General features: G+C 34.4%; 2 long non-coding RNA genes across 2 annotated transcripts; both read right to left on the bottom strand.

Annotated features, from left to right (window-relative positions):
* Positions 1-1,797, bottom strand: LOC140176394 (uncharacterized). Its single transcript, XR_011867716.1, has 2 exons — positions 1,390-1,797; positions 1-207 (listed from the first exon to the last, which is right to left on the bottom strand). It is a non-coding gene; the product is annotated as an uncharacterized lncRNA (long non-coding RNA).
* A 1,418-nt stretch (positions 1,798-3,215) lies between these two features.
* LOC140176393 (uncharacterized) lies at positions 3,216-5,110 on the bottom strand. The gene is made up of 2 exons (XR_011867715.1): positions 4,610-5,110; positions 3,216-3,425 (listed from the first exon to the last, which is right to left on the bottom strand). It is a non-coding gene; the product is annotated as an uncharacterized lncRNA (long non-coding RNA).
* Positions 5,111-12,818: the final 7,708 nt, after the last annotated feature.

The following is a 12,818-nucleotide window of genomic DNA, read 5'->3' as shown; positions in this document are numbered from 1 at the left end:
TTTGTAGTAATTAAAATCACACAATTATTAATAATAGTAAATGCTATACAAATGAATTCAATATAAACTCAAATACAATACCTATCCCTCTGGATAAAATAAAACTTAAAGCAACAAGGGCGAGGGAACATCTATAAAAATAACAGGAATCACAAGTTAATCTACTAGTCGTCTGCATCTTCTAACTGAATCTTCGAACCTGTGTCACTGAAAGGGTGGAAGATTTTGGGGTGAGAACAAACCACACGTTCTCAGTAGGAAATGGGAATGCCGTAAAAGTAATGAATTTGATGCAAATAATTAACTTACTTGGTAAAACTATTTTGTTAACCCTTTGGAAATACTTTTATTTCTACTTTAGATAAATAATTACTTTTCTTTAAATTTCTAAACTCAAAACAAAACTTAAATATAAAACTAGTCACATTTTCTGTCTCTCAGCCACATAGTTAATCCTCAGTCAAAAGTCAACTCGTAATCACTTTAATACACTCACAAACAAATAGTGCAAGCAAGAGATTCAATTCAATGCACAAGCAAGTCACAACAAGACAAACAATACAATCACAAAGTAATAAAACAAGCAAGCGCAATCAAATGCAAATGTGCAAACAACATGATGCATGTCTATCCCTAACGCAGGCCATGAGCTCATGTGTCGGTTGCCTACCCGCTCCCGACATTACCCGGGCACAAGTCCCAGATATGGCTTTCCAGATGTATCAGTGTGCTTATAAGTCGTACGGCTAGGCCGCATCAGTGTGACTTTCCAAATCAATAAGCGTACATCTGAAAAACAGTTCTCAGTGTGTGGGCGTCCCCACTTTACATTTGGCACTAAGGCCCAAACAATGTCACATCTGCTCTCCTGTGGCAGACGCTTCATTAATTAATATATTCCTTTAATCTTTGTACTCTGCTCTCCTGTGGCAGAGATTCTTTTTTCTTAAAAAAAAATAAGCTCAAAACAACACTTAGAACAAAATCTCTCCTTACAAAATTGGATTTAAAACATTATGTTTTTTTTAATAAATCTAATTTAAAAATAGAATACACCTTTTCTCAACAAAATAAATCTCAAATAATTTAATTTTTTAAAACCAAATCTTTAAAAATAACTTTTCAAATAAAACCTCAGATTTTATAAAATTTCGGCAACACTTCCCCTAAAACTCGGGGTTAGCCACCCTTTTTCGGGTCCCAACTGAACCATTTTCAACCTCTTTTCAATCGAGAAATCAAGTACATATTCATCAAATTCAGTCACATACACAACTCAAACTCATCATTCAGTCATTTCAAACAATCATAAATTATTTACAAATACCCACTAGACTTCCATGGCATTCATAGTTTAAAAACAGTTAATTTCAAAATAAAATCCCCTACCTCCGTACGAAATCAAAACAACAGAACCTCCGGAGAAGCTTTCTGATCGAGCTGCTGAAGGAGAAAGCGTCAAAAATCGTCTGTACTTCCTAAAACTCCAGTTAGCCGAACTCAAGGAGCAGGAGAGCTACGTCACCGTCGACTTCCACCGATCAAAAGTGACGCCAATACGTAGAGGAGAAGGATACGAACATTTTTATCGGATTAGATTTTTTATTGGATTTACGGATCTCAAGAAATTAAAACCGGAAACTCGAATGTTTTATGGTTTCTCAATCTCTCTCCCTTACGGCTTTTCCCTTTTTCTTTTCTCTCAAGTTCCATTCGGTAAAGTATGAATGAAAGAAATGGGAGTGATTAAAGCTAATGGGAATGGATGGAAATTTGTGGTAGCTAAGGCATTTAGGTGTCATTAATCTTATATATATATATATATATATTGCAAACAAGCCACGTTTACTTCTTCTTTTGTACACTTGGAACCTTGACCAAGTGAATGAGATAATGGGAAGAATATATAATGACATTCCATGATTAAAATAAATATTGGCTAGGTGTCAAGGTTAATAAATAAAAGAAAGCATGTGTTATTATTATATATATACATATGCATAGTAAATCAAGTTCCATTTCCTTTCTTTGGTTCCCTTGAAGGCTACGTTAGGTACCTTCCAATAATAATAATAATAATAATAATAATAATAATAATAATAATAATAATAAATTTTACCTAATCAAAATAATTTTTTTATAGATAATTTAAATTTAATAAGATAAGTAATAATTAAATTAAACTTTAATAATGATAAAATTTTATTTAATTATTTTGTTGAAAATAATTTTCTTAAAAGTTACATCTCAATATAATACAATAATTTGTAAATAGTCAATTATTTAATTTATAAAAATTTAGAATCTTACATCCTACCCCACTTATAAAAATTTCGTCCTCGAAAATTGATAAAAGATGGAAAAGATTCATTTCCAGTTCACTTTTAAAAACATCAAAGAAAAGAACCAAAATGGTTTGGCATATTCAGTTTTTCAAATGTGAAAAAAAAATCATATCTCATGATGATGACAAAAAAAGAGTAGTGTACTGCGGAAATTTAGAAAGATTCTTAAAATTAGACTCTAACAAGGATGCACATAATAATGACAGGTAAATAACATTAAGGTTGAATGTTCCGAAAGGTTCGAGTAATAACCATGAACGTGCTCGAATAAGGATATGTATGAATGACAAGGTATGGTCAGAAAATATTCGAAACACATCCCAAGATGAAGATTCAGAACAAAGAATTCCACTGCAAGGAATCAAGGAAGAGATGACTTCAAACCCACTAGCACGAGTAAAGAGTATACGTCGAATCGAATCCAACCCATAAAACGTAACTTCTAGCGGAACCAAACCCCGTAATTCGTATAACCTATTATTTCTATTTCGCCTATGATAATCCATTAGCGTTTCCATATACATGAATCATTAGTATTAAGTTGGCCAGACCTAATACCATGAGAGATGCAACGATCAACTAACAGCATTAATCAATAGACAATCATGCATTTGAAACTCAAACTCTTGTCAGTGGAACAAGTCTTACTGCATGACAGACACTCAGAGTATGCAGTAAAGCATAGTCAGTCCATTCCCAAGGCTCTAATGAGAACGAACTGCTCTGATACCATAATGTAACACCCTAACCTTTAGCACGTCATGATCGTACCGAAAGTAAGGAGTTACTAATCTGTTCTCCTTATTTACTATTTAATATTGAGCCTTTAGGTCGATATCGCGTTTCAGTTTATAAGAGAATACCAGAAAATTATTTGTAGTAATTAAAATCACACAATTATTAATAATAGTAAATGCTATACAAATGAATTCAATATAAACTCAAATACAATACCTATCCCTCTGGATAAAATAAAACTTAAAGCAACAAGGGCGAGGGAACATCTATAAAAATAATAGGAATCACAAGTTAATCTACTAGTCGTCTGCATCTTCTAACTGAATCTTCGAACCTGTGTCACTGAAAGGGTGGAAGATTTTGTGGTGAGAACAAACCACACGTTCTCAGTAGGGAATGGGAATGCCGTAAAAGTAATGAATTTGATGCAAATAATTAACTTACTTAGTAAAACTATTTTGTTAATCCTTTGGAAATATTTTTATTTCTACTTTAGATAAATAATTACTTTTCTTTAAATTTCTAAACTCAAAACAAAACTTAAATATAAAACTAGTCACATTTTCTGTCTCTCAGCCACATAGTTAATCTTCAGTCAAAAGTCAACTCGTAATCACTTTAATACACTCACAAACAAATAGTGCAAGCAAGAGATTCAATTCAATGCACAAGCAAGTCACAACAAGACAAACAATACAATCACAAAGTAATAAAACAAGCAAGCGCAATCAAATGCAAATGTGCAAACAACATGATGCATGTCTATCCCTAACGCAGGCCATGAGCTCATGTGTCGGTTGCCTACCTGCTCCCGACATTACCCGGGCACAAGTCCCAGATATGGCTTTCCAGATGCATCGGTGTGCTTATAAGTCGTACGGCTATGCCGCATCAGTGTGACTTTCCAAATCAATAAGCGTACATCTGGAAAACAGTTCTCAGTGTGTGGGCGTCCCCACTTTACATTTGGCACTAAGGCCCAAACAATGTCACATCTGCTCTCCTGTGGCAGACGCTTCATTAATTAATATATTCCTTTAATCTTTGTTCTCTACTCTCCTGTGGCAGAGATTCCTTTTTCTTAAAAAAAAAAAAAAACTCAAAACAACATTTAGAACAAAATCTCTCCTTACAAAATTGGATTTAAAACATTATTTTTTTCTTAATAAATCTAGTTTAAAAATAAAATACACCTTTTCTCAACTAAATAAATCTCAAATAATTTAATTTTTCAAAACCAAATCTTTAAAAATAACTTTTCAAATAAAACCTCAAATTTTATAAAATTTCGACAGCACTTCCCCTAAAACTCGGGGTTAGCCACCCTTTTTCGGGTCCCAACTGAACAATTTTCAACCTCTTTTCAATCGAGAAATCAAGTACATATTCATCAAATTCAGTCACATACACAATTCAAACTCATCATTCAGTCATTTCAAACAATCATAAATTATTTACAAATATCCACTAGACTTCCATGGCATTCATAGTTTAAAAACAGTTAATTTCAAAACAAAATCCCCTACCTCCGTACGAAATCAAAACAATAGAAGGTCCGGAGAAGCTTTCTGATCGAGCTGCTGAAGGAGAAAGCGTCAGAAATCGTCTGTGCTTCCTAAAACTCCAGTTAGCCGAACTCAAGGGGCAGGAGAGCTACGTCACCGTCGACTTCCACCGATTAAAAGTGACGCCAATACGTAGAGGAGAAGGATACAAACACTTTTATCGGATTAGATTTTTTATTGGATTTACGAATCTCAAGAAATTAAAACTGGAAACTCGAATGTTCTATGGTTTCTCAATCTCTCTCCCTTACGGCTTTTCCCTTGTTCTTTTCTCTCAAGTTCCATTCGGTAAAGTATGAATGAAAGAAATGGGAGTGATTAAAGCTAATGGAAATGGATGGAAATTTGTGGTAGCTAAGGCATTTAGGTGTCATTAATCTTATATATATATATTGCAAACAAGCCACGTTTACTTCTTCTTTTGTACACTTGGAACCTTGACCAAGTGAATGAGATAATGGAAAGAATATATAATGACATTCCATGATTAAAATAAATATTGGCTAGGTGTCAAGGTTAATAAATAAAAGAAAGCATGTGTTATTATTATATATATACATATGCATAGTAAATCAAGTTCCATTTCCTTTCTTTGGTTCCTTGAAGGCTACGTTAGGTACCTTCCAATAATAATAATAATAATAATAATAATAATAATAATAAATTTTGTCTAATCAAAATAATTTTTTTTATAGATAATTTAAATTTAATAAGATAAGTAATAATTAAATTAAACTTTAATAATGATAAAATTTTATTTAATTATCTTGTTGAAAATAATTTTCTTAAAAACTACATTTTAATATAATACAATAATTTGTAAATAGTTAATTATTTAATTTATAAAAATTTAGGATCTTACAGGCGTAGCCTTGGCAGCTTCCAGGGAGTGTTGTTAGTGAAACTGGTGCCTAACTTGACAATTTGGGCGCCTAACTTGGAATGTGGCCTAATCCTTGTGCGTGCTTATTAATGTCTTGCGCCTAACTTGCCTCTCAAGTTAGGCGCAGCTTTGGTAGTGTGGTTGGAGAAGAAGTATGGACTATTATACATAGTTGGAAAGCTCTAGAAGTTAGTTTTCCAACGCCACTGAAATCACGTCCATTGGACCTCTGTAGCTCGAGATATTTAGGTTTGAGTGGAGAGGTCAGGGTTGACAGCATCATTCGCCTTCTTCTCTTTTTCTGCGGAAACTCCATCAAATCCAGCCGAATGCTACCTAAAATAAACAGAATTGCACACGAATCAAAGTAGCATCTATAGTGGTTAAAAGATAATTAATTCTTGATTAAACTCGATAAATTGAATGCAAATTTACTAGGAAAAGGTAGGAAAGATGCTCACGCATCACAGCACCAAACTTGAATTGTTGCTTGTCCTCAAGCAACCAAAACTAATACAAGATTAAGATGTAAATTTGCATGAGAAGTGAGAGTTCAGTTATTCTCATGTCTCTTCTTAAATTTTGATTTATCTATTACAATTCTGAACAGTTTTGGCATCTCACTCTCCTTTGAATCAGAGGAATGTCAATGTCATTCGGAATTAGAATCCGGATTATATTATGAATTCTCTGATCTTTATATTTCTGTTTAATCCTTGAACATAGCAGATATCCTTAAATTCTCAATTAACTTGTGCTTTGCACCTTGAGCCTAACTGTGACTTTAAATGTTCTGTCTCAAGGGTTAATTGACATAAGAACACAACAAGGACTTAACTGGGGAACTCTCTTGAAGTTCTGATTTTTCTTTCAGCTACTCCCAGACAGTGGTGCTCAAAGCCTTTGGCATACTCTGCTAAATGTATTTGATCTCGACTCTAAATGTTTTGTCTCAAGGATTACTTGACACATGAACACCACAAGCATATGATTAAGGAAACAACTCTTTGAGCTTTTAATCATGTCTGACCTCCCTAGTTATTGATGCTCAGAGCCTTGGACCTTGTTTTTTTTTCTTTGCTGTTTCTTTTTGCTTCCAGGATTAACTTCCACTAATTTCAGAAAATTCATAATGGTTCTCCAAATTCCTTTTCCTTATACATGAACATTCCTTGATTCAAATTCAGATATGCACTTTTCATGTCATGCATTCAGAATCACAGAAAATACCACCACATTTAAGTAAATAAGACTACTCGTAAATATAAACTCAATTTCTCGTGCAATACATCACGTCTTTTATTTTCTTTTTTTTAGATTCAAGCTCAGTGAGTGGTACATGAGACAAATTTTTTTAAACTAAAAGCAAATAACAGAATGAAACTAAATCTAAGAACTGAAAGTACTAAAGATCATGCAGGTAATCAAAGCAACAGAAAATAGAAGACAACAAAATAAGAACGGAATGGGACATAGAATGAAAGGAACTCAACCACCTCAGTTATCCTAGTGGTCGTCTCATTCTTCAGGTTGTGCTCCTCCGTGAAAATGATTCGCTTCCCTTTGGTGCCATTAAAATAAATAAAAATTCCACAAGCGAAGCGACAACACCAAACTTAAAAGTTTGTTTGTCCTCAAGCAAAGAAAAGCTGAAACAGGGAGAGACATAAAAAGACGTACGGAGGAGTAAAAACAAATATTATTGCAAAAGAACAAGAAAAATAATAAAAGGACAAGAGATGTTAAAATTAATATATATATATATAAATTTTTTTGTATTAAATTTTTTTTGTATTTTTTTTAGGGGAGGGGTATATCACGGTTAGGAAAAGGGGGGGGGAGGAATATATATATTAGGTGATGGGGACGGGGAAGGCAAACACGAAGGGAATTTTAAAGGAGGATCTGGGGTGGAAAAGGAAGTGAATCACAAGGGATATGGTTTAGGAATTAATAGGATTTGGTTTGGAATTGGTCAAAGGTGGGGAGTTGGGGATCCGTGCGCTTAACTTCATGTTTGGATAGTGACATTGTGCCTAACTTAGGGGAGAGTTGCGCCTAACTTCACTTGGTGTAGGGATGTTGGCGCCCAACTTCAAGCTCCTTGCAATTCACAGCGCCTAACTTGAGGCCTTCCGAGTGCAACGACTATCTCTGCGCCTAACTTGACCTCCAACGGCGCCTAACTTCCTTTGGGTCCTCACACCTAGTGCCTAACTTGAGAATCCTCAAGTTAGGCGCGGACCAGGCAGCACGAAATTCCCATTACACAGCTTCATGTGGCGTCTAAGGTGTCCGAATGAATATATTCTAAGGTGTCCGAAACTCAGTTTTCAGGTATCTGTTCCTGTTCTAATTACTCTGCATGATCCAAACATACATAAAACAAAGGAAAAATAGTAAAAACTCAACTAAAACTAAATAAATATCAAAATTAAATCAACAGAGATCAAACTAAAGGATACGAAAACATTGGGTTGTTGCCTCCCGACAAGCGCTTCTTTAATGTCATTAGCTTGACACTTGATTGTTGAATTTCTTCCTCTTCTTCTAGTTGGTTAAAAGAAATGACTCCAAGGGGGGAGAGGTGAAGATTAGTGCCCCCTGATATAAAGTCCTCCTAACAAGCTTTCTTTTATTGTGATTAGCTTGATTCACCTTGCTTGTTGGGGTAGAGGTTGGATTGTTTTTTGCTGACCTTTTCTTCTTCATAGATATTTTCTTCTGTTTCTTGGTCACAATCCCCTTTTCAGTATTTTCCTTGATTGCCTTCACTTCTTTGATTTCAAAATTTGGGTATTGTGTGATGGTTAGAGTGTACCCTTCATCAAGAACTTCTTGAATTGGTGGTTCAATAAACTCACCCTCTATGCCACTCTCTGCTTCATTGGAGTGTAGATTCCCATAATTGTTTTCATCCCTTACAACGTCCTTTGTTGGTGCATCTTCCTCCTTTGTTTTTGCATCTTCCTCTTTTTCCATGTGTGAGGGTGGAAAGTTCTCTAATTCACTGGAGTATGAACTCCTTTGATTGATTTCCTCACTTTCTTCCATAGGATCTTGCATTATATCTCTTGGGAAGGAATTTGCTTGTTCCTCTTCCTGGGACTTGATAATTAACTGCACATATTTCTCTACATTTTTGACACCCGTCTTTATATCATGTATGAATTCTTTCATGAGAAACTCAAGAGATGATGGCTCTTGATATGAATAAGGAGATGGTGTCTCTTGATATGAATAAGAAGGAGATGATGGTTCTTGATAAGAGTAAAAAGTTCTTGATAAGAGTAAAAAGAAGATGGTTCTTGGTATGAATAGGGAGATGGTGGCTCTTGATATGGGTAGAAAGATTATGGTTCTCGATATGGATAGGAAGGTGGTGGTTCTTGGTATGAATATGGAGATGGTGGTTCTTGATAGTTGGAACATGGAGCACTGAAGTTTCTTTGGTTTTGACTTTGCCAACCAAAATTCGGATAGTTACTCCATCCACAATAATATGGATCACTACTTGGGTGTGAGTTGTAACCCATGTGATCTCTCTCCATTATTTTTCCTTAGCACAAAAACCAAACAAAATTAAACGCACCATGTGGTAAACAGGCAAGTAAAGAAGAAAGAACATAAAGAAAAATAAAAATAAATAAGAAAAATAAAAATAAAATAAAATATAAAAGAAAATAAAAATCAAAGAGAAATAAAATAAAGAAAATAAACTGAATAATTAAGAAAATAAAATAACTAATAAACAAAAAAGAGTATAAAATTCAAACTCAATGAGTAAAATAACTAGGAACAATAAAAACTACTAACGGGACACCAAACTTAATTTAAGAAATCAAGAGAAAAAAAATTTAAATAAAATAAATCAAATTTTTTTTTAATTTCAAAGAAATAAGTTAAATGAAATTAAAGCAAAAATGTCTGATCTAAGAAATCAAACAACCAGTAGTTGTCAATCACTGTCAATCCCCGGCAACGGCGCCAAAAACTTGGTGCGGAATTTATAACCCACAAACTAACCGGCAAGTGCACCGGGTCGTACCAAGTAGTACCTCAAGTGAATGAGGGTCGATCCCACAAGGATTGATGGACTAAGCAACAATGGTTAAGTGATTACTTAGTTAGACAAACAGAAAATAGTGTTGAGAGTTCAAAGAGCATTAAACAGTAAACTCAGAAGATCAGAAGACAGGCAATAAATAAGTTAGGAATAATATATGGAGAAACAGTTAAGGTTTCAGAGTTATCTATTTTCTGGATTGACTTTTCTTAATAACTATTTTAATCATGCAAGATTTAACTCATGGCAAACCATATGTGACTAAACCCTAATTCCTTAGACCTTTTTAGTCTCCTCTAACTCTCATCAACCGCCAATTCCTTGGTCAATTTATTCCAATTAGAGGGTGAAGTTTAATTCTGGTTATTATGCCACAAAAATCCTAATTATCCAAATATAAGAGGATTATATGTCATGTATCCTGTTAAATCCAAATAATGAGAAATTTAGGAGAATATGTTTTCAAGCTGTTGTTCAAGTAAAGAAATTTTCCAAGTTATACAAGAACTCAACTAGAAAGAGGGTCATACTTCCGTTCCACCCAATTTCATAAAATAAAGAACGAAAATAGTTCTTGAATTAAATGAATCAAAACATGAATTAAAATACAAAAACAATAGAATCAATCCATACAATAGACAGAGCTCCTAACCTTAACAGTGGAGGTTTAGTTGCTCATGGAAAAGAGTGAAAACTAGGATTCTGGTAAACTGTAAATTGGACTGAGGTGGAATAATTCCTGAAGAGAAGTTTCTTTTTTCTTTTATATCTAATCCTAATTAATATAAATTATAATTTCTAAAACTAAATAATATATTTTCCTATTTTTGATTGAATTAAAGTTTAATCAGAATAAATAAAGATCTCGCGTGGCTTGTGCAACGGGGTGGGGACCACTTGATTGAGGGAGAGCTTGCGCCTGACTTCGCATGAAGCTGCGCCTTACTTGAGGTGGGCAGCGTGTGTTGGTGTGGAATGCTTGAGCATTGGCGCCTTACTTGAGTAAATCATGCGCCTAACTTGAAGGAATTAACTACTCTTGCGTGTTGTTGTTGTGTCTTGCGCCTAACTTGAGAAATCTCAAGTTAGGCGTAGCCTTGGCAGCTTCCAGGGAGTGTTGTTAGTGAAACTGGTGCCTAACTTGACAATTTGGGCGCCTAACTTGGAATGTGGCCTAATCCTTGTGCGTGCTTATTAATGTCTTGCGCCTAACTTGAGAAATCTCAAGTTAGGCGTAGCTTTGGTAGTGTGGTTGGAGAAGAAGTATGGACTATTATATATAGTTGGAAAGCTCTAGAAGTTAGTTTTCCAACGCCACTGAAATCACGTCCATTGGACCTCTGTAGCTCGAGATATTTAGGTTTGAGTGGAGAGGTCAGGGTTGACAGCATCATTCGCATTCTTCTCTTTTTCTGCGGAAACTCCATCAAATCCAGCCGAATGCTACCTAAAATAAAAAGAATTGCACACGAATTAAAGTAGCATCTATAGTGGTTAAAAGATAATTAATTTTTTATTAAACTCGATAAATTGAATGCAAATTCACTAGGAAAAGATAGGAAAGATGCTCACGCATCACAGCACCAAACTTGAATTGTTGCTTGCCCTCAAGCAACCAAAACTAATACAAGATTAAGATGTAAATTTGCATGAGAAGTGAGAGTTCAGTTATTCTCATGTCTCTTCTTAAATTTTGATTTATCTATTGCAATTCTGAACAGTTTTGGCATCTCACTCTCCTTTGAATCAGAGGAATGTCAATGTCATTCGGAATTAGAATCCGGATCATATTATGAATTCTCTGATCTTTATATTTCTGTTTAATCCTTGAACATAGCAGATATCCTTAAATTCTCAATTAACTTGTGCTTTGCACCTTGAGCCTAACTGTGACTTTAAATGTTCTGTCTCAAGGGTTAATTGACATAAGAACACAACAAGCACTTAACTGGGGAACTCTCTTGAAGTTCTGATTTTTCTTTCAGCTACTCCCAGACAGTGGTGCTCAAAGCCTTTGGCATACTCTGCTAAATGTATTTGATCTCGACTCTAAATGTTTTGTCTCAAGGATTACTTGACACATGAACACCACAAGCATATGATTAAGGAAACAACTCTTTGAGCTTTTAATCATGTCTGACCTCCCTAGTTATTGATGCTCAGAGCCTTGGACCTTGTTTTTTTTTCTTTGCTGTTTCTTTTTGCTTTCAGGATTAACTTCCACTAATTTCAGAAAATTCATAATGGTTCTCCAAATTCCTTTTCCTTATACATGAACATTCCTTGATTCAAATTCAGATATGCACTGTTCATGTCATGCATTCAGAATCACAGAAAATACCACCACATTTAAGTAAATAAGACTACTCGTAAATATAAACTCAATTTCTCATGCAATACATCACGTCTTTTATTTTCTTTTTTTTTAGATTCAAGCTCAATGAGTGGTATATGAGACAAATTTTTTTAAACTAAAAGCAAATAATAGAATGAAACTAAATCTAAGAACTGAAAGTACTAAAGATCATGCAGGTAATCAAAGCAACAGAAAACAGAAGACAACAAAATAAGAACGGAATGGGACATAGAATGAAAGGAACTCAACCACCTCAGTTATCCTAGTGGTCGACTCATTCTTCAGGTTGTGCTCCTCCGTGAAAATGATTCGCCTCCCTTTGGTGCCATTAAAATTAACAGAAATTCCACAAGCGAAGCGACAACACCAAACTTAAAAGTTTGTTTGTCCTCAAGCAAAGAAAAACTGAAACAGGGAGAGACATAAAAAGACGTACGGAGGAGTAAAAACAAATATTATTGCAAAAGAACAAGAAAAATAATAAAAGGATAAGAGAGGTTAAAATTAATTAATATATATATATATATATATATAATTTTTTGTATTAATTTTTTTTTGGATTTTTTTGCGTATATATATATATATATAATTTGTATTTTTTTTAGGGGAAGGGGTAGATCACGGTTAGGAAAAGGGGGGGGGAGGAAGATATATATATATATATATATATATATATATATATATATATTAGGTGATGGGGACGGGGAAGGCAAACACGAAGGGAATTTTAATGGAGGATCTGGGGTGGAAAAGGAAGTGAATCACAAGGGATATGGTTTAGGAATTAAAAGGATTTGATTTGGAATTGGTCAAAGGTGGGGAGTTGGGGATCCGTGCGCCTAACTTCATGTTTGGATAGTGACAT

Source organism: Arachis hypogaea, chromosome 11 (genome assembly GCF_003086295.3).
Source record: "Arachis hypogaea cultivar Tifrunner chromosome 11, arahy.Tifrunner.gnm2.J5K5, whole genome shotgun sequence".
Classification (NCBI taxonomy): domain Eukaryota; kingdom Viridiplantae; phylum Streptophyta; class Magnoliopsida; order Fabales; family Fabaceae; genus Arachis; species Arachis hypogaea.
This window is presented reverse-complemented; position numbering and strand designations above follow the sequence as displayed.